This window comes from Paroedura picta, chromosome 2, assembly GCF_049243985.1.
Source record: "Paroedura picta isolate Pp20150507F chromosome 2, Ppicta_v3.0, whole genome shotgun sequence".
NCBI lineage: Eukaryota > Metazoa > Chordata > Lepidosauria > Squamata > Gekkonidae > Paroedura > Paroedura picta.
The window spans coordinates 55,219,435-55,241,409 of record NC_135370.1 but is presented as its reverse complement, the minus strand read 5'-3'; the positions used below and the strand labels follow the sequence as shown (position 1 = coordinate 55,241,409).

The window sequence follows — 21,975 nt, the reverse complement described above, 5'->3', positions numbered from 1 at the left end:
AACACAGACTAGCAAAACATGTTACAAATTTTGGTCCATGAGCTGGAAAGAAGGTCATGTGTGCACAGCACAAATAAAACGGAATGTTCTAATTAAGTCACTTGGCTGCTTAGAATCATTGGAGAACATTTCTTCAGGATGCATGTCTTTTAAATATTTGAATATTTCTCCAGAATGTGGTGCCTACATATGTGTGAGATACTCCAAACATCCAAAAAAGCAGGACCTGCCAGGGCCACTTCTGAGATCAGCTCTCTGCCTGTGATTTTATAAGCAGGGCTCGAAGCAAGATCACAGTTTTTGGAGATGGCTAGTAAAGCATCCATTGGAATTCAAGAGGAAGTGCTTCAGTTTGGCATGACTGCTACTTTAGGATAATTACTGTTGGCCTGTTCACTTGCTCTCTGTATTGTATTCAGAGCTTGTCTGTAAGATTTCAGTACTGACAGCAACACACAACTGATTACCAAATGTCCAAATGAGACACAAAACACCACCAATTGGTCCTATCCAAGAAAAAAAAACACATCAGAAATTAAGAGGAAAACACATTCACCATTGTTTATTTTACTTGCATTTTGTTATGTTATAGTTTTTCAGTAAAGCAATTGAATGGAGGTTTGACCTAAAGTGGTGGTCTATGTAAAAATGCAATCACTGACACCGATGATATTTTCTCCCAGGGCATTTCCTCTCAAGAAGCCCAGAGGAGGGGAAGAAAGACTTCTGCTCAGTTCTTTTCAGAAGCACCAAAAAGAAGAGGGGGGGGGGGACACACACCTAAACATTTATTACTAGGCAGGGGGACAGATTCTGGTGCATAATGAACACACAACGCAACATGCTTTTCTTTTGGCATAAATAAGGCTGCAGCTATATTATGTAAATCAACACTGGCACACCAATGGGCGGATCCAAAACTGTCCTTCACCCTACCCATCAGGCCTGCTGGCTCCCAATGAAGGTGAAGCATAAAGGAAGCCTCATGGGTATCAGTCTCTATTGGACCAGCCCCCCGCCCCCAGCCACCCTGCCATGTGAGGCAGCCATCCCCCCAGCCTAGAAGATGTGCTGCCTAGCACATACCCAACCTCTCATGGCAAAGCCCAACATGCAGGTGCAGACTCTGCCCCAAAGGATCTGCCCTCACCATAAGAGCAACAAATCACACCATTTGAGATAATTTATTGCACCAATTACAGGGTAAAGGGAAGCAGCCAGCTGCACCAGCAACAAGTGGCGAAGGAGACCACATGTACCAGCCATCCTTTTTAAAAGCCAGCTGTGCTGCTTGTACCATCCCAAGTTGCATGACTGCTCACAAGCCACATAACCTCGTCCCCTCTCCTCCCCCCCCCCCCGACCCCAATTGAGTGGGACTTTCCTCTTAGGCTGCAGCTACACTTATTGAGCCAAAGCTTTCTGGCCTGGGATCACCAGAAAATTTCTAGAAGCTAAGGAGGTTTTCCTTATAAAAAAAAGAGGGAATAGCCAGACAAACTAAAGAAAAAGAAAGCTGTAAGAGTAATTTTGTTTAGTTTATATATGGACTACCCTCCAAATAAATAAGTCTTCAAGGCAGTTCACACTTAGTAAATACTGCCAGATCTATAGGAACCATTAAGCCCACTCCAAAAACATCCATTTACATTTCCAAATGCCAGTTTCCATTCTCAGCTGGATGGCTAATACTTAATCCAATTGAAAGGTTCTCCAGAAAAGGCAAGTCGTTGGATCCATCTAGAGTTCCTTTAGGGAAATAGCTGTTCACTCATGAGGGACAGAGTTTCACCATCAAGAGGCAGTGGCTGAAACATCCCTCTCCTACAGGCTCAACCTCTTGGGTCTAACATAGAATGAGACAGATGGAGGCAGTGATTCAGATATCCTGGGTAAAGTGCAAGCATCATATTCTGGACCAAATGAAGTTTCTGAACTGCCTTTTAGGAAGAGCACTCATCCATGCCATGGAGATTTCCAGATATCACTTTAATACCATTACTGCATTCATGGATGTCAATGGAAAGGAGACAATCTCCCTAGTGACTTCATGCAAATATTTAAATGCATCAAAATCTAGATCAGTGGTCCCCAACCTTTTTATCACCAGGGACCGGTCAACACTTGACAATTTTACTGAGGCCCAGGGGGGGGGGTAGTCTTTTGCCAAGGGACATCGCTGCCACCGCCTGAGCCCCTGATCTGCTTGCTTTCCCCTGGCTCCCCGCTGCCCACTGGGGGGCGTTGCCAGCAGCAGCTGCGCAGTGCCACGCCGAGTGGGAGCCCCAGTCATGGCGGCTGCCAGAGAGCACTAAAGGTGAGCCGGCGGCAGAGTGGCAGGGCAGCCCTCGAGGAAGTCACTGGGGAGGACGAGGAGGATCTGCGGCCCGGTACCGACTGAACTACGGACCGATACTGGTCTCTGGACTGGGGGTTGGGGACAGCTGGTCTAGATGGCTTCTTGTGGTACCTCATGAGACCATGGGTTGAACTGAAGTCTCCTTGTAAATTGGCATGTGCCCAACAGAAATGAACAAAATCAGTGCAATAATATGCATCACAGTTCAACTAGGCAGGCCAAGGATAGACCGTTAGATAAAGGCAGCTTCTGTGCCCTAGAGAAATCTTAAGAAATCCTAATGGAGTTGAGCCTGAGAGGAAAAAGTTTAAAGACAGCACAAAAGACCTTGTCCCAAGGTAAACTGGAAATAGCTGCAGATGCCACTGAATCTCAGGGCTCTGCCTTTCAATGAGCAGGATTCCTCTAGCATAAGAGGAATACAAGATACAGTGGATGAGCAGGATTTGAGCAGCCTATAATATCCGTCTTGAGGTTTCAGGGTCTGAATGGTGCCAGATCACAAATCAAGGCAGGACAGCTGGATTGCATTTGTTTACAGCTATTTTTACTCAGTCCTGTGAGTATACTCAATTTGAAAAGAGCCTTTTTTCCCCTTTAAATCATCTATGTTTTCAACTCTTATTGTAAAGATAGATTACTAGTCATTAGTTATATGACTCGGTGCTCTGACTATTTTATTCAAACCTATCTTGCCAGATCTCATGGCAACAGAGAGCTTGCCTTGCTGGCTGTCCAATGATGCAGCCAGTTTTCAGTAAAGACTTCTAAGCTGTAGAAGGTTTATGTTTAAGAATGGAGAATGTGTATGAGAAGCATGTGCCCAAAAGGCAGAAGTAATCATCCAGGCAGAAAATAAAGGATCTCCACCCAACAGATTGTGCTATCCTGATACATGTTTAAACATCTTGATGCAGTCAGTCACTTTTTACTGCTCTCCAACTGATATTGTCAGATAACAAGAAGTTACCATGAAAAGCTGAGATGAATGGAGCCAGTGAGCCCTTGCAGAGACTGAAAAAGATGTCAACATGGTGCCAAGCAAGAAGTGGATGCACCTACATTTTGGAGGTTAAGGGGTTAAGAACTAATGAGGTTTTTTTAAAAAAAAAAAACATCAGAAAAGGCCCAGAGAGATTGTGCCTTTTGGAAGACACCAGAGATGGGCTGTGAAATCTGTACCTCCCACCATCAATGGGACTCTCCTTTTCAAGCGGCCAGCTCAGGCAACATGCCCAGAAACATCTGCATGCACCTAGCAGGTTTGGTCAGCCTTGGATGAATGAGCAGTGTGAATTAGATTAGCTAAAGATAAACAACGCATTTTAAAATGACTTTTGTCTAAGAAACTCTGGGTGCTGCAGGCCCACAGCTCTGTTCGAGGAACTGATCAGCTCTGGAGCAGCAGGCAAGGTACTAAAGATCCTATTTTGCATTTAATACTCTCCCAGTCATGGGACATATGAGATGACCATTCCAGCACAGTCCCTGTTCATATCAAACTGAGAATTTTACTCAAGGCTTCACCTCACATTTCACAAAACACATGTTTTCTCTTAACTTAGATCTCTTTTTGGGCCCTGTAAGAAAGGGAATGTCTTGAAGGTTTTTAGCAGCGAATACAGAGATATACTGATTTATAGAGATCACATACTGATATTTAAAAATGTCATTCTGTTTAGTGAAGATGAATGCAAACTATAAAACCTCTAGCAAACCAGGGTCTAGACCTGTTCATAGGAACAGGTCCCCTCAATATCTCTAATTACCAAACCTCACACTGGTAATGAAAGGGTAGCTAAAACAGTGGCACCCTCAAATGCAGACAAAACAATAGTAGGTTTGGATTATATTTGATTAGTCATTTAAACTGGTTCTTTAAACCATAAAGCTCTATACAGTGTTAGGAGCAGTCATACAGCAAGAAAGAATAAGGTAGACAAGGGCCCATTCCGCACACATAGGATAATGTACTTTCAATGTGCTTTGGCAGCTGGATTTTCCTGTGCAGAACAGGAAAATCTACTTCTACACTGCTTTGAAAGTGCATAATCTATTGTGTGCAGAATAGGCTAAGGGTTATGTAACATATAAAGGTAAAGGTATCCCCTGTGCAAGCACTGGGTTATGTCTGACCCTTGGGGTGACGCTCTCCAGCGTTTTCATGGCAGACTCAATACGGGGTGGTTTGCCAGTGCCTTCCCCAGTCATGACCGTTTACCCCCCAGAAAGCTAGATACTCATTTTACCGACCTCGGAAGGATGGAAGTCTGAGTCAACGAGCCGGCTGCTGGGATTGAACTCCCAGCCTCATGGGCAGAACTTCAAACTGCATGTCTGCTGCCTTGCCACTCTGTGCCACAAGAGGCTGCTATGTAACATATAATTAGGATCTAATTCTAAAGGTGGCAGCTGATGAATATGGCGAGTGCAGATGCCAAGACACACACAGCCGTGGCATGCAAAGGAGGTGGAGCATGGAGGCCTTTTTAGGCATCATGTGCTTCCACCTCTCCCTCTCTGTGTCTTTTCAGCGAACAGCTTCCCACCCTCCTGTCCAGTGTTTCAGGCTGATGTTCTTCTGTTATGACTGGTTCTGTTTGTCCTTTTTCCCATGGAGGACATTGCACCATTGACACCTAGCGTTTGGACAGGGCAGGTTGCCCCGCCTTTTCTCAGCTCTGCATGGAGGAACATTCGGCCGGCCCTTTATACTACATCTGCCCTGGATCTGTGCTCCCACATTTCAGCCAGGACAGCAAGGACAGCATGGACCTTTTTGTTGCTGTTGTTTAAGAATGCAGTACTGTATAACAATGCAATACTGCATTCTTAAAAGAAAATATGCCCCAGGCCAAGATGGCCTGACTCTTCTGCAGATTCACATGGCCCAGGCCTGACATAGACTCCCTTGTAGTCCACAGCAGGAAAGGGAATGCAGATTTATCTACATACCCTTGCCATGGGACAAATGAAGGCCTCAGTTGGGCCTGGCACTGACATCATCCGGAAGCAGGTATTAACCCGGCAACCAGGCGAGTGGTGAGTCGGGCCGAATGCCGGGTGTGGGAAAAGTCCTTGTGAGGTATGTTATGTGACTGGCTCAAGGTAACTCAGCAGGCTGTATGTGGAGGAGTAGGAAATTACTCTGGTTCTTCAGATTACAGTTTGCCACTCCTAACTACTATACCACACTGGCTCTCTTGTTAGCCAGTGTTTTACAAACCACATGGTAACATAGGTATCTATCCTAGGTGATGATTTAAAATTGTCCTTGCTCAAGTGACTTGAACTCTGCAAATTCAAAAACCAAATTCAACTATTTGTTTCCAGTGAGCTAATATTTAAATTGTGCCCTTAGAGAGTGTCCATATCAAATCATTTGCTTTGGCTACTCTGACATCATTTAATTTGCTACCGCAACCTTCAATTTGTTTAATTTAATTTTGCACCATTGACTGAAAATGAAGGAGACACTTCATTTCCACATCTGTAACAAGTAAGACTCCAAAGGCTGATATCATAAACTAGTCTTCCAGGATGAAATTAGCAGAAGACTGTAGTCAACATAAAACTCAGGTCAGTTTTTTGTAATTTTCCCATGGAGTAAAGGTGCAAAGAGTGTGTGTGTGTTTGTGAATGTGTTCTGTCAAGTCACTTCCAGCTTATAGTGGAAGTTCTGTCAAGTCACTCCCAGCCTGTAGTAGAAGCAACAATAGTCGATGTAATTGTATAACATTGTATAACAATGACATTGATTTAACATAAGCACAACAGGTAAAAAGGAAAGTACAGAATGAAAGGAAGTGGCTAGAGATGTTGCTAATCTAATTTGCTCACCTCATATCCACTAGTATAGTCAAGTTCTCATCATTAAAAAGAAAACAAAACCTGATTTATGTTTATTCATAAAGGCCAGTAAGGAAATGATCCTGTCAAAAAACAGGAAACATTTTGATTCTTCATTAAATCCACTGGATGCATTAATCACATGCATAATCCTTATCTATCAAAGTCAATGGAATTTAAGTGTTTAAGACTGGCTGGATAATGCACAGTATCCACTTAGCAAAATATGGAGGCCATATTGAAAATGTAAATAATATCTGTAAGAATTGCCACATGGCAAGTTTTATAAACATTCCAGAGTTCTAAACATCCATAGCAGCAATTCCTAAAGTTCCCTCTGAACAAACATTTGCCAGATTTTGTCTTTCAATTCCAAGGCTCCTCACTGAGATGAGAGAAGACATAAGCAGAGCCACTGAGAATGTGTTTAAACATTGTAGCAATACTTCCCTCTTCAATGAGTCCTGTGCTTCCTTAATTAAGGGATAATGTTTCCTGATCAGAATGTGATGACTTCTATGTGATGTTAAACTCTGCCCCTTTTCTTCTTTGGGATTAACAGTGAAACCCTGTGGCCTATGCAGAAATGTGTTTTGCACCTATAGACTTGCAACTGTATTTTAACATCCAGTACTGCTGTACTAGATATGACAATGATGTTTGGCCTGCTTATCATATCTAACTTACTATAGACTCATCCTTTATTTTTTTCCCCCTTACCTTTGTTCTAAAACAAGCATATTGGGAGGGAATTGCTGGGGCAGTAAACAGTTGCATGAACTGGAGTAAAAATCTTGGTAGCTTCAGATCCCCTTGATTCTTGAACAATAAGTGCCAAGATACTTGTCGGTATAGAATTCTATATATAGAATATATATTTTAATCCCATCTTTCCACCCAATTAGCCCCCTTAAGGCAGAAAAGTTGAAAAACATTCAAAACAAGGACTTGTGGTGGGAATGACTCATACATGGAGAACTGTTTCATGTTCAAGGTCTTTCTCTTGAATGGCAATTCAGTACCTCATCTCCATAATTATAATTGATACTTGCTTCCAATTGGCATCACTTTGCATTTATCAGGACAAGTTCATTTGCCATTTTATGTCTGCTTTCTTGGGCTCTTGTGATTAATTAATCGTTTTGAACAGCTTTCTTCAGAATGTTGTTGTTATGTGCGAAGTCGTGTCCGACCCATCGCAACCCCATGGACAATGATCCTCCAGGCCTTCCTGTCCTCTACCATTCCCCGGAGTCCATTTAAGTTTGCACCTACTGCTTCAGTGACTCCATCCAGCCACCTCATTCTCTGTCGTCCCCTTCTTCTTTTGCCCTCGATCGCTCCCAGCATTAGGCTCTTCTCCAGGGAGTCCTTCCTTCTCATGAGGTGGCCAAAATATTGACTAAACGCACTTTTGTTGGCAGGGTGATGTCTCTGCTTTTTAGGATGCTGTCTAGATTTGCCATAGCTTTCCTCCCCAGGAGCAAGCGTCTTTTAATTTCTTTGCTGCAGTCCCCATCTGCAGTGATCTTGGAGCCCAGGAAAATAAAATCTGTCACTATCTCCATTTCTTCCCCTTCTATTTGCCAGGAATTGAGAGGGCCGGATGCCATGATCTTTGTTTTCTTGATGTTGAGTTTCAAGCCAACTTTTGCACTCTCCTCCTTCACCCGCATCAACAGGCTCTTTAGTTCCTCTTCACTTTCTGCCATTAGAGTGGTATCATCTGCATATCTGAGGTTGTTGATATTTCTCCCTGCAATTTTGATCCCAATTTGTGACTCCTCTAATCCCGCATTTCTCATGATGTGCTCTGCATACAAGTTAAATAGGCAAGGCAACAGTATACAGCCTTGCCGAACTCCTTTCTCAATTTTGAACCAGTCAGTGATTCCATGTTCAGTTCTCACTGTTGCTTCTTGACCTGCATATAAATTTCTCAAGAGACAAATAAGATGCTCTGGTATTCCCATCTCTTTAAGAACTTGCCACAATTTGTTGTGCTCCACACAATCAAAGGCTTTAGCATAGTCAATGAAGCAGAAGTAGACGTTCTTCTGGTACTCCCTAGCTTTCTCCATGATCCAGCGTATGTTGGCAATTTGATCTCTAGTTCCTCTGCCTCTTCGAAATCCTGCCTGTACTTCTGGAAGTTCTCGGTCCCCATATTGCTGGAGCCTAGCTTGTAGGATTTTGAGCATAACTTTGCTAGCATGAGAAATTAGTGCAATGGTGCGGTAGTTTGAACATTCTTTGGCATTGCCCTTCTTTGGGATTGGAATGTAAACTGACCTTTTCCAATCCTGTGGCCATTGTTGAGTTTTCCAAATTTGCTGGCATATTGAGTGTAGCACTTTTACTGCATCGTCCTTTAAGATTTTGAATAGTTCAGCTGGAATGCTGTCACTACCACTAGCTTTATTGTTGCTCAGACTTCCTAAGGCCGATTTGACTTCACATTCCAGGATGTCTGGCTCCAGGTCAGTAACTACCCCATTGTGGTCATCAGGGATGTTAAGCTCGCTCTTGTATAGTTCTTCTGTATAATTTTGCCACCTTTGTTTAATCTCTTCTGCTTCTGTGAGGTCCCTACCATTTTGGTCCCTTATCATACCCATCTTTGCATGAAACGTTCTCTTCATATCTCCAATTTTCTTGAAAAGATCTCTGGTCCTCCCGATTCTATTGTTTTCTTCTATTTGTTTGCACTGTTCATTTAAGAAGGCGAATATTCTTCAGAATAATTCTTCAGAATAATTCTCTCCAAACATTTGGTATCATTTGCTCAGTAATCTGATTCCTGTGTGTTTGTATTCCTTTTCTATATTGTAAGTCACAAGGAGAAGAAGAAGATATCATTATGGAAGAAGACTGGGGCTGAATCTGCACAGAGCTTGTATTCCAATCCCAGTTCAATTCAGTCCCTGCCTTCTATTCTGAATGCGATTTCCATTTTTATTTTGGCCAGTTTAAATTTTTCGTCTAAAACAATCTGGATTGATTCAGTGACCCTACCTTTCCCCCACAATATCCTGGAGTGGATATAACCCTCAATATTTGAAAAATCAGCATGACTAAAGGTGCTACTTTCTGCTTGTCCCTAACTAACTAGCTGCCTAGAGCCTCCAATGCTGTAGAAAAGCCCTGATTGGCCAGGGCATCAGTTAAACAGCTTCTTCCCAAGCTGCAAGGTTTCCCTTAAAGGGGAAGCACTAACTTCTCTCAGCATAGCCTCCATAAGCCCTAACTTCTCTCAGCAGAGATTTGCCTCTTGGTTTCCCCCCCCCTCCTCTGCTGTCTCCTTCTGTGCTTGCCCCCCCCCCTTCTGAGCTTTCCTAATCACATGCAGAATACTTTTCTGTTTCATTTGGGGGGAGGATGAAGGAAGACCCGAGTTCAAATCAATCTGAATTCAGCAGGATCCACAACGGAATAAAACAAGTAAGTGTAGATTCAGTTCGGATAAATGCTTAGATCAGTCCATTCAGAGTTGTGTTCATGTAGTGCCTTGGATTAATTTTAGCAAACTTTTTCTGGAGTTTACACAGAAAACATTATATTGCTAGGTATTATTCAAAGTATTTTGTGATTTTAAAAAATATAACTTAACTCTAACCTAAATCCAAATATTCTAGCCATCTCAGTTTCTTATAACCAAAATTTCTGCTGTGCTTTGAACATGCATGGGGCACTGTAAACTGACCTTTGTCACTGAAGACACAAAAGCAAGGAACGAGAGTCTGTTTTTTCAAAGTAGAGGAAAGACATTTTCAATTCTTTTCATGATCCAGTGGAATACTAAACACAGGAACATATCCAGCTAGACTTCAAATGTGAGACCTATTTTGTTTCTTATATATGTTTACTGTTAGGAGGAGAGCTTTCTCCACCAAAATGTTAGGAAAATGTTATATGTGTCAGGGAAGCCAGCAATATGGATTACATACTCATGTTTCCTGTTTTATGGTCAAAGGTTTTATGGTCAGTTTTCAGGCCACATAAGAGCAGGAAGTGATCATCTCCCTCTTAAGTGGGTTGTTTATTTCCTGGTAACATTCTCAATTATTGTTCAGTCACAGAATTATGGACCTAATATTGAGTGAGAAATACTTTAAATGGTCCATGAAGTTGGATTTAGCAAATGGACTACTTCTTCTAGGTGAATCAGTGCTAAATCTAAGGAACCACGTAATATAAAGTGAAAGTAGTACAGCAAAAATCTGTCAAGAGATCATGATCTGTTGGGGACCATTTGTGTCCACTAAATGTTCTTCTAGAAATTATGCAAGGCCACTGAGCACCTGGTATGAAAAGGAACATGAGGTAATTTGTCTACACAAATTAGGGACACTTTATAGTAGTAGAAGTAGTAGTAATAGTAGTTTTGAAAATGCTGGTTTAACTTTAACTCAGAGAAGGTTATAAAAGAGCTATTCATTTTGTAACAACCACAATTTGTAACAGAGATGTCTGGATCAAATCACCTTGAAATCGAGCACGTTAGAATAGGTTCTGTGTAGCATTATCTTGTTTAGGTAAATGATGATAGAGGTTGCCTTGGCTTGAGTGTACTAAGTCAAACCCCATGTATGTCACATGGGAATGGTTCCTTTTCTTGGCTAAATTCCAGTTGTTTGTAATTCACTTTGATAAAACTCCTGCTACATGTGGAATGAAATTCATTCATCATGAAAATGGCTGTAAAAAAAATCCTCATCACAGAACGAAAGGACTCATTTCTGAAGTAATTTTGCAATGCCTTGCTTACAACTGTGAATACTGTTGTTGCTGTATGTTGGATCAGACCACTGACCAATCAAGGATAGATCAAGGGAGATGCTCTACCACCGGACCATGGTCTTTCCCCAAATCCATGGCCTCTCATGCTCTTTCAGACCAAAAATATCCCAGACACCTTCATAACTAGTTCTGTAAATTAAACCATCTTTCTGCTATTGTTGCATAAGCACACTGACAATAGCCTATTGACAATTATTTACAGTAGCAGCTTGGCTGGATTTGACTGGGATAAAGCCAGTCAGTTCTGTTCAGCATAGAAGAGGGGGGGGGTCACTCCTTAAAGTGCTAAAGCTGAAGTCAGTTAATAGCAGCTGGGGTAGAAATTTTAAGTTCAGACTTATATCCTCTTGCCTGTGAAGACACTGAGATGAAACTGATGTCGAATGACATAGATGATAATGTAAAGTAGTAAAACCGTTCCTTCTGCATTAGTTCCTTACAGAAAACGGGATTTTAAAATGAAAAATGTATTGCTCTATCGTATTGTGTGGCCTTTATTTGTTCTTTGGTTCTGAAAGTCGCCATTGGGATTTCAAAGATTACAAAGTTATCCAAATCTAGCCCTGAAGATCGAATGAATTATGAGCCTCACACCACGCTGAAAGTGTGGATTCATAGCCGTGTTTAGATATACAGCCGCATCTGCTACATTTCCCGAAGGCCAGTAGGCGCATTTAATGGCAGGTTGAGAAGTCAACACAGCACTGGGAATTGCTTGAGTACCCATGGCATTCTACCACTGGCAACAATTTGTAAATGCCACTTCTTGATAGACTGCAAATAATTAATGACTGAATAGTTAAACAGATTGCCTGGAAAGGAAGCCATTGTAAGCTTTGATCACAGACAGAAAATAATTTTCTTTAAAAAAAAAAAACCCACAAAACTGCTGCTAACAGTAGGTAAAAAGTTAATGAGAAACATGCAAATGAGGAGCATGTAAATAATTAATCCTTCCTTTCTGAGAAAGATTTGTTGATGTTGCTACTTAATAATCTGTAAATGCATAGAGTTCTTAATCCTTTACAATGGGGGTTGGGTTGCTCAATATTTTATTAAAGAAGGGTAAATTGCACTAATTACTTAGCAAATATGGCTTTTCATGTTTCTACCTCCCAAACATCATTTTGGAATGCCTCAAGAAAGTCACTTGATAATATTATGCAAGATAGCTCTACACTAGGGCATTACAAACTTATCAGGCTTGCAAAAAGAGAACATCAGTTGCATGCTCTAATCATACGAATGCTCTTTTTCCAGCTGTTGCCCAAATATGTATATACCTTGACAAAAGGAGTATTCTACATCTAAGGGATCAGAAGCAAATATCATTGGGACTGTATCGACTGAGGTCTACCAGGGCCCAAGACCTGATCTAGTGCCTCATGAGGGGGTGCAGATTCTCAGACATACCCCTGCACTGTGACCTTCCTGGGTTCTGGCCCTCACCCCTCCCTGCTTGATCTTGAGATCCAGTGTGGTGAAGTGGTTAAAGAGTAACAGACTGTAATCTCAAGAGCTGGGTTTGATTCCTGGGCCCCCTCCATATGCAGCCAGCTGGATTGCTAACCTCCAGGTAGGAGCCTGGAGACCTTCAGGAATATCAACTAAGAAAGAAGGAGAACTGATCTGGAAGGAAGGAAGGGAAGAAGAGAGAAGGAGAAAGAGGAATAGAAAGACAGAGAAAAAAGGGGGAGGGAGAGATAGAGGGAGAAAGAGTAAAAGGGTGAGGGGGTGGGAAGGAAGAAAAGAGTGAAAGAGACAGAGTGAGAGAAAGAAGACAGAAAAGAAAGAAAGAGAGATGGGGAGGTATGGGAGAGAGGAAGGAGAAAGGAAGGAAATGGAGGAAGAAAGAAAGAATGAAAGAGAAAGATAGCAAGAGGGGGAGGGGATGGAACGAGAAAGGAGGAATGGAGGATGAAAGAAAAAAAAGGGAGAAAGGGAGAAAGGAAGGATGAAAGAGAAGATTGAGATGGGACTTAAGAGTTGGAATTTTAGATAGTGCTGTCCCATTAAGCCTATGGTTGAGGCCAGGGAATAAAGCCAAATAGATGCTGGCCTCCCTACCTGAAAATCCATCTGGCCACGGGGGGGGGGGGGGTTAACACTATTTAGGTCCCTCAGACACAATTTTAATTGAAGAGGAAGCAGATTTTAAAACATTCTTAAACTTTAAGTTATATTCCATGACTGTTAGGTATATAAAAGTGTACTGACTGTTTTTAAAATCGGTTGTTATCCATCCTGAGCAATCTAGGGAAGGATGGAATATAAAATAAAAATGATTAATTCAAGTAGCATTTCTTTCCAAGCAGGGTTGGATTAGAGTCAAAAGTTTCAAACCTCATTGGTAGATCAGAAAGATAACAATGTGGGGGACCCTGGGGCTATCGATTACTGCTTTGATGTGGTTCATGACCCAAATGAAAAGGCAAGCTTAGCTTATATGGGCACCATTTGTTTGGATTTAGTTGAGAGACACACAGAGGGAAACAAATATATCAAAATCATTGTCAGGAGTCAGCCCCTGCAGGCTGGGGAGGAGGAAGAGGAGCCTCAAGCATGCAAGAGGGAGCAGCCCTGAGCAGGAAGAAGCCACGGGAGCTCCAGCAACAGAGGCAGAGACAAGACTCAGGGAAAGAAGTGCCTGGCTGGCTGCTCGTTACCACCAAAGTCTAGACCAGGGGTAGTCAACCTGTGGTCCTCCAGATGTTCATGGACTACAATTCCCATGAGCCCCTGCCAGTGTTTGTGTTTGCTTGGCAGGGGCTCATGGGAATTATAGTCCATCAACATCTGAAGGACGACAGGTTGACTACCCCAGGTCTAAAGGACACGCCTGAAACTTCACAGAATGAGGACTGAAAGGTACTTTAGGTGCCGTCCTTGTTCTCTGGCCATGCCTATTTGCAGCTGTGGCAATGAGTGGTCAGTCTGGCTACAAGGAGTCAGACTGCTGCCTCATTCACATGCATCCACTTAGCCTCCTGGCCAGGCTGATTTCCTGTTTGTTCCTGATTCAAATTTACCATGATAGTGACTGTCGCCTGCTTCGATCCTTAGACTGTCCCAATCACACTGCCTTGCTCTCTGCCTCCTGACCTTTGGACTGTGTCTGCCACCAATGACTGGGAAAGATTGCCTTGATTCTGTTTGTGTCTCAGCAACTGACAGAAGCTTTGTAAACATCCCTTTGCTGTGCTGTTGGCTTCCAGCTAGGACTGATGATCACACAGTTGGAAACTCTGCCAACTCCAAAGCCCCCACAGCCCAAGCCCAGACAGCATCTCCTGGACAGCCCAGGAGATAGGCTGCATTTCCAGCCCAGCCAGGGACAGGCCATCATAATCAGAGATATAGTTGCTGTATCTTTGCTAACTGATAAACAGATCCTTTTAGTGTTCCTGGAATGCTGAATATAATTAACTCAGACACTGTTATAACCTTTGTATTGAGGGAAGGGAGTGAGCTTACTTGCATGTGTCCTTTCCCAAGTATGGAGATAATAGCATTACTTCTGGAGAGTTGGGTTTGATTCCCTGTTTCTCCTCATGCAGCCAGCTAGTGACCTGGGTTAGTCACAGCCTTGTTAGAACTGTTATCACTGAACAGTTCTGTCAGGGCTCTCTCAGTTGCTCCTACGTCACAGAGTATCTGTTGTGGGGACAGGAAGGGAAGGCGATTGCAAGCTGCTTTGAGACTCCTTCAAGTAGTGAAAAGTGGAGTACAAAAAACAATTGTTCTTCTCTTTGAAGTGGTATGATTTTCTGCTCTCACATAAATGAAATACCCTCCAATGTATTATTGCATGCTTTGATAGAGGCCAAATTAAAGAATAAAATTGAACAAGAATAAAAAGAAGAAGAGTTGGTTTTTATCTGCTGTTTTTCTCTACCAAGAGTCTCAAAGTGGCTTACAATCAATTTGAAATTACAATTTGAAAAAGGTCATGGAGTTTCTACTCTAAATACGCTAGCTTCGTATCTTCTCTGATGCCCCCTGGATATTCTTTATATTATGTTCAATCGTGCACACTGTAGATCTTGCATATTCCAAAAGGATTTGGGGCTTGAATGTTTTCTTGAGCTCTCAAAACTTGCAGGAGTAGCCGGCAAAAGATAGTTCCACCAGTCAGCATTATGACGCACGTGGAACTTGCTTGTAGAACACTCTATGTGAAGTGGCCACTGAAGGGATACTTAAGCACTGATCTGAGCACCTAGTCATGGGGTAATGCTGCCCCAAATGTTAGCTGCAGTGATGGGAGCAAATCAGCTTAATGTTCAAGGCACCCCAAAGGTCAGAAATAGATATTTTATGTTAGTAAACGATGTTGTTCTCTTTCTGATACTTTGGAACTAGATGTCTATGAATCTGTAACCCACCACAAGCCAGAAATGAGAGTAGAGGAAATAAGTAAATAAATAAATAAATAAATAAATAATGTGGTTGTGGCTAATAAGAATTAGTCTTCCTCTGACCCATTTTAGCAGCTACTCTTAAATTCTCACATTGATCCTGGAAAACAGGCTGCAGTCCTTGGAGTAAAACTCATTGATGTTCTGAGGATTGCTCTCACATAGTGATTCCACACAGTGATGACCCTGCCAGGCCGCTACCGGTGTGTTGTAGAGGAGCAGCACTGCTTCCTGCATCTCCACGGGGGATGTTTTTTGATGGCAGCCAGGTCCACCCTGGATTATTGCCTCTACACAGAGGCAGCCATGGTGGAATGGCTTTACAAATTACATGAAGGTGAGATCACATTTAAAAAACAGTCTTAATTTTTAAAAAAAGCTGTCTGGTGATAGAAAAAAAGCAGAACACCATTGAGACAAGTTAATGTGGGTTATGGGGAGGGTTCAATTGTGAACTGATGCTTTCATTTTGATGGGTATAAGCAGCTACCTCCCTCAATTACCATTGTTACCACAAGCTGAACTTTGTTGGCCTTGGTAGTTCAACTGGAGACGTTGAGAATTTTCTAGAATTGATATGTTCCGGATTTCTACAGACTTAAGTTTCAAAGGCTGTAAAACTAGATATTTTACCAAAGACTTTTTCTGACAACGAACCTTAACCTTTGATTTAAAACACACACACACACACACACTAATGTATTTAGATTGAGACTGAACGAAGCTTTCTTTGTAGAGGAAAGTAAAAAAATAATTTAAATAAAATACAGATCTGAGAATGGTTTGATATGAAGGTAACACATTAGAGATATTTAATTAAACATAACTTTGAAATTAAAAAGAAAAATGTTAAATATTTTAGATGCACTTAAGAAAAAAGATCTACAGAATGCTCCAAGGAATATAAATATTTCTCAACAAATCAAAATTCTACCATTAAAAAACCCTATTTATGCTAACAATAATGGGGAAAAATTGAATGTTAGTGACATTTTGATTTTGAAAAAAAACCCAGGAAAATTAGCAGAAAGATTGAAAAGAATTCTACAACTTTATTAGATTTCTACCTAAAACAATTAAAGGACAATGTGAGAAATGTATTGAATATTTTGAAATACTTACAAAAGCATAAGGAAAAGTAGGCAGCACAGATTTTCTTAGATCTTGAAAAAGTATTTGAGAATCTGAACTGGACTTTGCTTTTTAAGGTTATAGAACTTTGTAGAGAATTTTATAAAATGGGTGAAATCAATTTTTACTTCACAGTCTGCACAAATAATTGTTCATGGAGATTTTATCAAACTTTGTGAGAATTCATAGGGAGATAAGACAGGGTTGTCCATTTCCCCCTCTTTTGTTTATATTAGTATTGTAAATACTGAACAGAAACATGGTAGGACAAAAGAATCTGATTTATATTCATAATAGATAAAATGGAAGCCTCTTATTTTTTCCTTCTCTTTATCTTTCTTTATATTTTTCTTTTCATTTTCTGTTTCTCCTTAAAATCTTTAATAAATGTGAGTGCAATAAACATATTCACAGTTAAATTACTATCAACAGAGAATGGCACATTTCCACCATTACCTTTGGAAAATGGAATAAAAAGAGAACAATATCTCCTCACTTACATATGTATTGCAGGCAAACAAAGTAATTTAAGTCTATATGCATTATCCACAACTGATAATATCAATTATGCATTTTGTCAAGCTATATTTATCTAAAAGTGCTCTAACCTGCCTTTATCTCTGAACAAAACACTAAAATATTTCACAATAAACCTAGCACACAGTAAAACATTGCTACACCTGAAAAAAGAAAATTTTATCTCATCTGGTATAGAAAGCCATATGCCTCAAAACACCACTTAAAATGTTTTGTATTGCACTGATTCTAGAAAAATATAAGCACTGGCCCTTACCTAACTACTTTCAGCAGAGTTTAAAGAGTTTTTACAAATGTGGGTTGGAAAGAACTTGCTGACTTTCTGGGCAGTCTCATATGGGAAGAGGCAGCTCTGTGAATTACAGCGCTACAGGTTATAAAGAACCCAGAAACCAACATAAACCAGTATAGCAAGTTCAAAAGAGGAGTAACATGAGAAAAGGACTTGGGGCTATTATGCATGAATAGTATTTTATCCGTCAGCACACTGACACTTTTAATGCATCATTTAAAAAATTGTTGTGTTTATACCAGTGCTCTGATACTGCACTAATGTTTCTGCATGTGAAAACAGGTGTTTTGGGTACCATTGTAAAAGAAAGGCTGTAGTAAAGTTAGCTTCAAATACTGAGCTGAAAAGGCAAAGTTGCCTCTATGAGTGGGGAGGACAATGCATAATCAAAAATACTATGGTGGGTCTTCCATGGCAAAAATGGTGCTACATTTTTAAAAGAATTTTTGTGATGATTCCTACCCTACATAATACCCATTGGTCTCAATCAACAAACTGTTCTATTTCACATCTGAGCTGGCTCTATAGTTTCACAGTTCTGAGTGTATTATACTCATGAATTAAAAAAAAATGAATGGGAAAACTTATTTTAAAATGAGATGTTGTTTACAAGAATAGTGATGAAAGAATCTGATCTTCTTGAATTACAGAAGATATATTACACTCAGTATCCTGTTGTAGGACTTGACTGATATCTTAATAAATTTCAGAGGCCCATCAATTAAAAGAGAAAGAGCCCAGCCCTGTCTCCAGCACCCTCCATAGTTATGCTGCAGCAGAAGGTTTAATAGAACCATGTTGCTGGCCTGTACCCATTCCTTATTACTGGTGAGTGAATCATTTGTTCTCTGAAGGTTTCTAGAATTATTGAATCTGGGAGAAGTCCATGAGGAGAGGTAATTCAAAAAGGTCAGTTTTGTGAACGTGAGCTGTTTTTGAGCATTAGGACCACCTTCACATGGACATATGTCAAGAGAACATGTGGCCAAATGCAGAAATTGTATTGAGAGCAGGGCAAGAGTGATAAGACACCACCTCTTTTTCCTCCCTGGGAAGCTAGATTTTTGGAACCAGGTTAATTGGGTTTAGTCACCGCTGTTCGTGTTTCATCTTTTCTGTTTTATTGTTGTTGTTTTGTTCTTTTAGGGGATGGTTTTATGGGGGTTGTAAGCACACACTGTAACCTGCCCTGAGCCTTGTGGGAGCAGTGGGTAAGAAATTTAATAAAGAAAGAAATAATAAAGAAAGAAAGTACCAGGCTGTTGACTTCCTGAGGTATGAACAATCTCTGTTCATAATGGCAAGGTTTGGCTTCAGAATACTTCTTTGAATTTTATATTGGAAAGAATGGAAGAATATTTGTTCAGTACGGTTCTTCACTTCCACCAGAAAATTAAAATGCAGTGTCTGTTTGAATAATTAACATTAAAAAAACAAAACAGTTCAGAATTAGTACAGAAAAATCATTCCTATATAAATCCTGGATATTTGACATAGCTTTCTGAACTTTGGAATATGTGACCACAGTGCTTGCACACTGTCCAGTAGATGGTGGTGTTATTTCAACAACTTTCTCGATTCTCTCCCCAAGAGCTTTTTCTTTCTCTGGTGCTAGCAAACAACATTTTTCCCCGTGCAATACTGTCCTTCTAGAACCGAGGAACACCCAGGTTGATTACCAACACTGTGAAAAAGAAGCCATGATGGAGGAGAGCCCCTGCAAGTGGGCAGGGTGCCTTCCAGCAATAGATTATTCTATGCTTAAAGGACTCTTGTGCCTAGAAAAGGGTCCTTTAACAATGTTGTAAAAAAAACAAAACCCAAAACACTACTGCTATCATCTCAGCTTTCAAAGAGGAGACTGAAGACACATCTTAAACAAGCCCTTTGGCTATTAAAAGCTACCCAACATGCCTGTTTAATACTGTTAGAGAAGAGTCCTTAAAAAAAATCAGTACTAAGAGACAAGCAATCTGATGAATATAATGGCACAGATGTGCAGAGTGTGAAAGCACAGGCTGATACTCAAGCAATTAAAACAATTAAATAAGCAAACTAGACATGAACACATCTTTTAACAAGGTAGATGGTGGGGGAGGAATGAAAAATGCCAGAAAGACAGCTACACACACTTCTGCACTGCCTGATACCAGATGTCTCCCCAAATAAGTACTGAAGTGGACTTACATAGAATTCTGTGTTCCCAGGCCAGGGGCTTAGACATGTAGCGTCTCAAGCTTTAGGGAAGACTAAGAGCTGAACCGCACTGGCTGCCTCCTGAGAAAGCTTCAAGAAATGCCATTGTTAACTACTGCCATTGTTAACATCAGTTTTAGTAACCAGCTCATTATTCCCCTTTACTATTACAAGAAAAAGAAGAGCTGTTCTTTTATAACCCACCGTGAGGTAGATGGAGGGCAGGGTTTGATGGGTGAGGAGACCTCGGCTGGATCTACTGCCATAAAGTTCATCCTCCAAAACAGTCATTTTCCCAAAGGGGGGAGGGACACATATCTCTGTTGTCTAGATTAGAGTTACAATTCTGGGAGATCTCCAGGTCCCACACACACATACATAGTCATGTTGACCCACCCTCCCCTCCCAAAATGGACAATGATGGACCTAAAGAGGGTGGAAAGGGGAGATGCCCCAGGTGGGTGTGCACACACCTAGGGATGTGCGACTCGGACAAAGAAACCCTGTGGCATGGCTGCCTTGTAGGCAAATTGCTCTGAGGCGGGCTGAGGCAAGCCATCCCCATATTTAACATATCCAAGGCAGGCTCTCCGAATCACAGTTCCGACCTGCCTTGGGAGATTCGGCTGCTTTGAAGTTTAAAGTTCAAAGAGAATAGCAGCTGCCACTTACCTTGGCTAGCTCCTTTTGTGCTTCCACTTTCCCCCACTTGGTTCAGGCTTCCCAGGCCCTGGAACAAAGGGAGGGGTGAGTGAGGGATAGACCAATGGCTGGCCTCCCTGTACGAGGCCAACCAATCATTGCAATGCATTTTGCATTTGCAAATGTATTGCAATGCTGAGGTCTGGAGGTTGCTCTGGCAGCTTGCTGCAAGGAAGACAAGGTAGGTGTGGAGGGAGGCTGGGGGCAGGGAGGGAAGTTAGCCTATAGGAAAGCAAAGGGTTTTTTTTGGGGGGGGACCTTTCCTGGCAGTGGGGGTAGCCCATCTTTGGGTGGGTGGCTGTTGCTTCTGTTTTGTTCTGGGGGGGGGGGGCACTGCTTGTGGTGGATGGTTTCCGTTGGCTGCAGAGGAAAGGACGCGCAGTAATAGGTTTAAACTACAAGTACAATGATATAGGCTAGATATCAGGAAAAAAATTTTTCACAGAGTAGTTCAGCAGTGGAATAGGCAGCCCAAGGAGGTGGTGAGCTCCCCCTCACTGGCAGTCTTCAAGCAAAGGTTGGATACACACTTTTGTTGGATGCTTTAGGATGCTTAGGGCTAATCCTGCGTTGAGCAGGGGGTTGGACTAGATGGCCTGTATGGCCCCTTCCAACTCTATGATTCTGTGATTCTATGGTTCTGGCCTGGGATGTCACTGTTGTTTTTCCAGTTTGGTAGCTGTACTTATTTTTGGTTGCCAACTTTGGGAACTGTTGTTCCCTGAGTGACTTGATAGCTATTATGCTCTGGTTTGCTGCTGTTCTTGTGGCCTGTGGGGCACTGTTTGGCTTTACAGTTTGTTGTTACAGTTCTTTCTTTCAATGTTCAGTTTTACAATTCTTTATTTCAGTGTTCAGTTCCGGGGACGGGGAGCACTGCTTGTTGTGGATATTTCTGGGGTGCCACTGTTGTTGTAGTTAGAGTTGTCCATTCTCCCAGTTTATTAGCTGTTTGGCTCTTCTTGTTTGGCTCTTCTTGGCATGCCCAGGAGTTCATATGTGTGGCGGTATAAGAGCCAGGGGTGAATAAGACAGTGGTTGACTGATGAGCACTCGGTGTTGTGTTTAAAGGCGGTGGCCTGTGACCTGTAGAGCCAGGTTTGATTCCCCACTCCAGTATTCAATGTGTGGAAATCTGGGAGGCTTTGTCTAACTCCTGCCAGAGCTGTTCTCATAGAGCAGTTCTGTCATAGCTCTCTCAGGGTGCCTGGCATGAGGGGAGGACAGGTAGGTGATTGTAAGCCGCTTTGAGACTCCTTTGGTTAGTGAAAAGCAGAGTACAAAAACCAGCAGCTACTCTTCCTCTAGACTTTTCTGTATTTGTTGTGAGGGAGGCTGGATGGGAAAGCCTGTGATGGAGCATGGATTAAGCACTTAGGCCACCCTGAGTTTCTCCACTGGAGGACAGTAGAGTAACCCTGCTGAGGAGGAGGAAGGTGGCACTCCCCCCTTGCTTTCTGAGGCTTCCCCGGGGCTAATGGGTTGTCTCCCCCTCTGATGTGGTGTTTGGGGGGCCTCCAGGTCCCCCCTGGGGGCTGGTATCCCTAGACCATTAATGGTGCTGTGAAATTTTTCACACACACATACCCTTGCCAGGCACCCCCTCCTCTCCAGGGGAACCCAGGTGAGCTCTGAGTGGACTTCACTGGCTTTCCAGTTCTCACCTGGAGGCCGACACCCAAGCACTGCTT

At 41.9% G+C, this 21,975-nt stretch overlaps 1 long non-coding RNA gene across 1 annotated transcript in view; it reads right to left on the bottom strand.

The window, feature by feature from the left end:
* LOC143828669 (uncharacterized) overlaps positions 1-20,291 on the bottom strand; it is a 40,483-nt gene extending 20,192 nt beyond the window's left edge. The window contains exons 1-3 of the long non-coding RNA XR_013227819.1: positions 20,255-20,291; positions 19,574-19,672; positions 18,642-18,793 (exon numbers count right to left, since the gene is read on the bottom strand). This is a non-coding gene — a long non-coding RNA (uncharacterized LOC143828669). The remainder of the gene's footprint in view (positions 1-18,641; positions 18,794-19,573; positions 19,673-20,254) is intronic.
* Between the last annotated feature and the right edge of the window lie 1,684 nt (positions 20,292-21,975).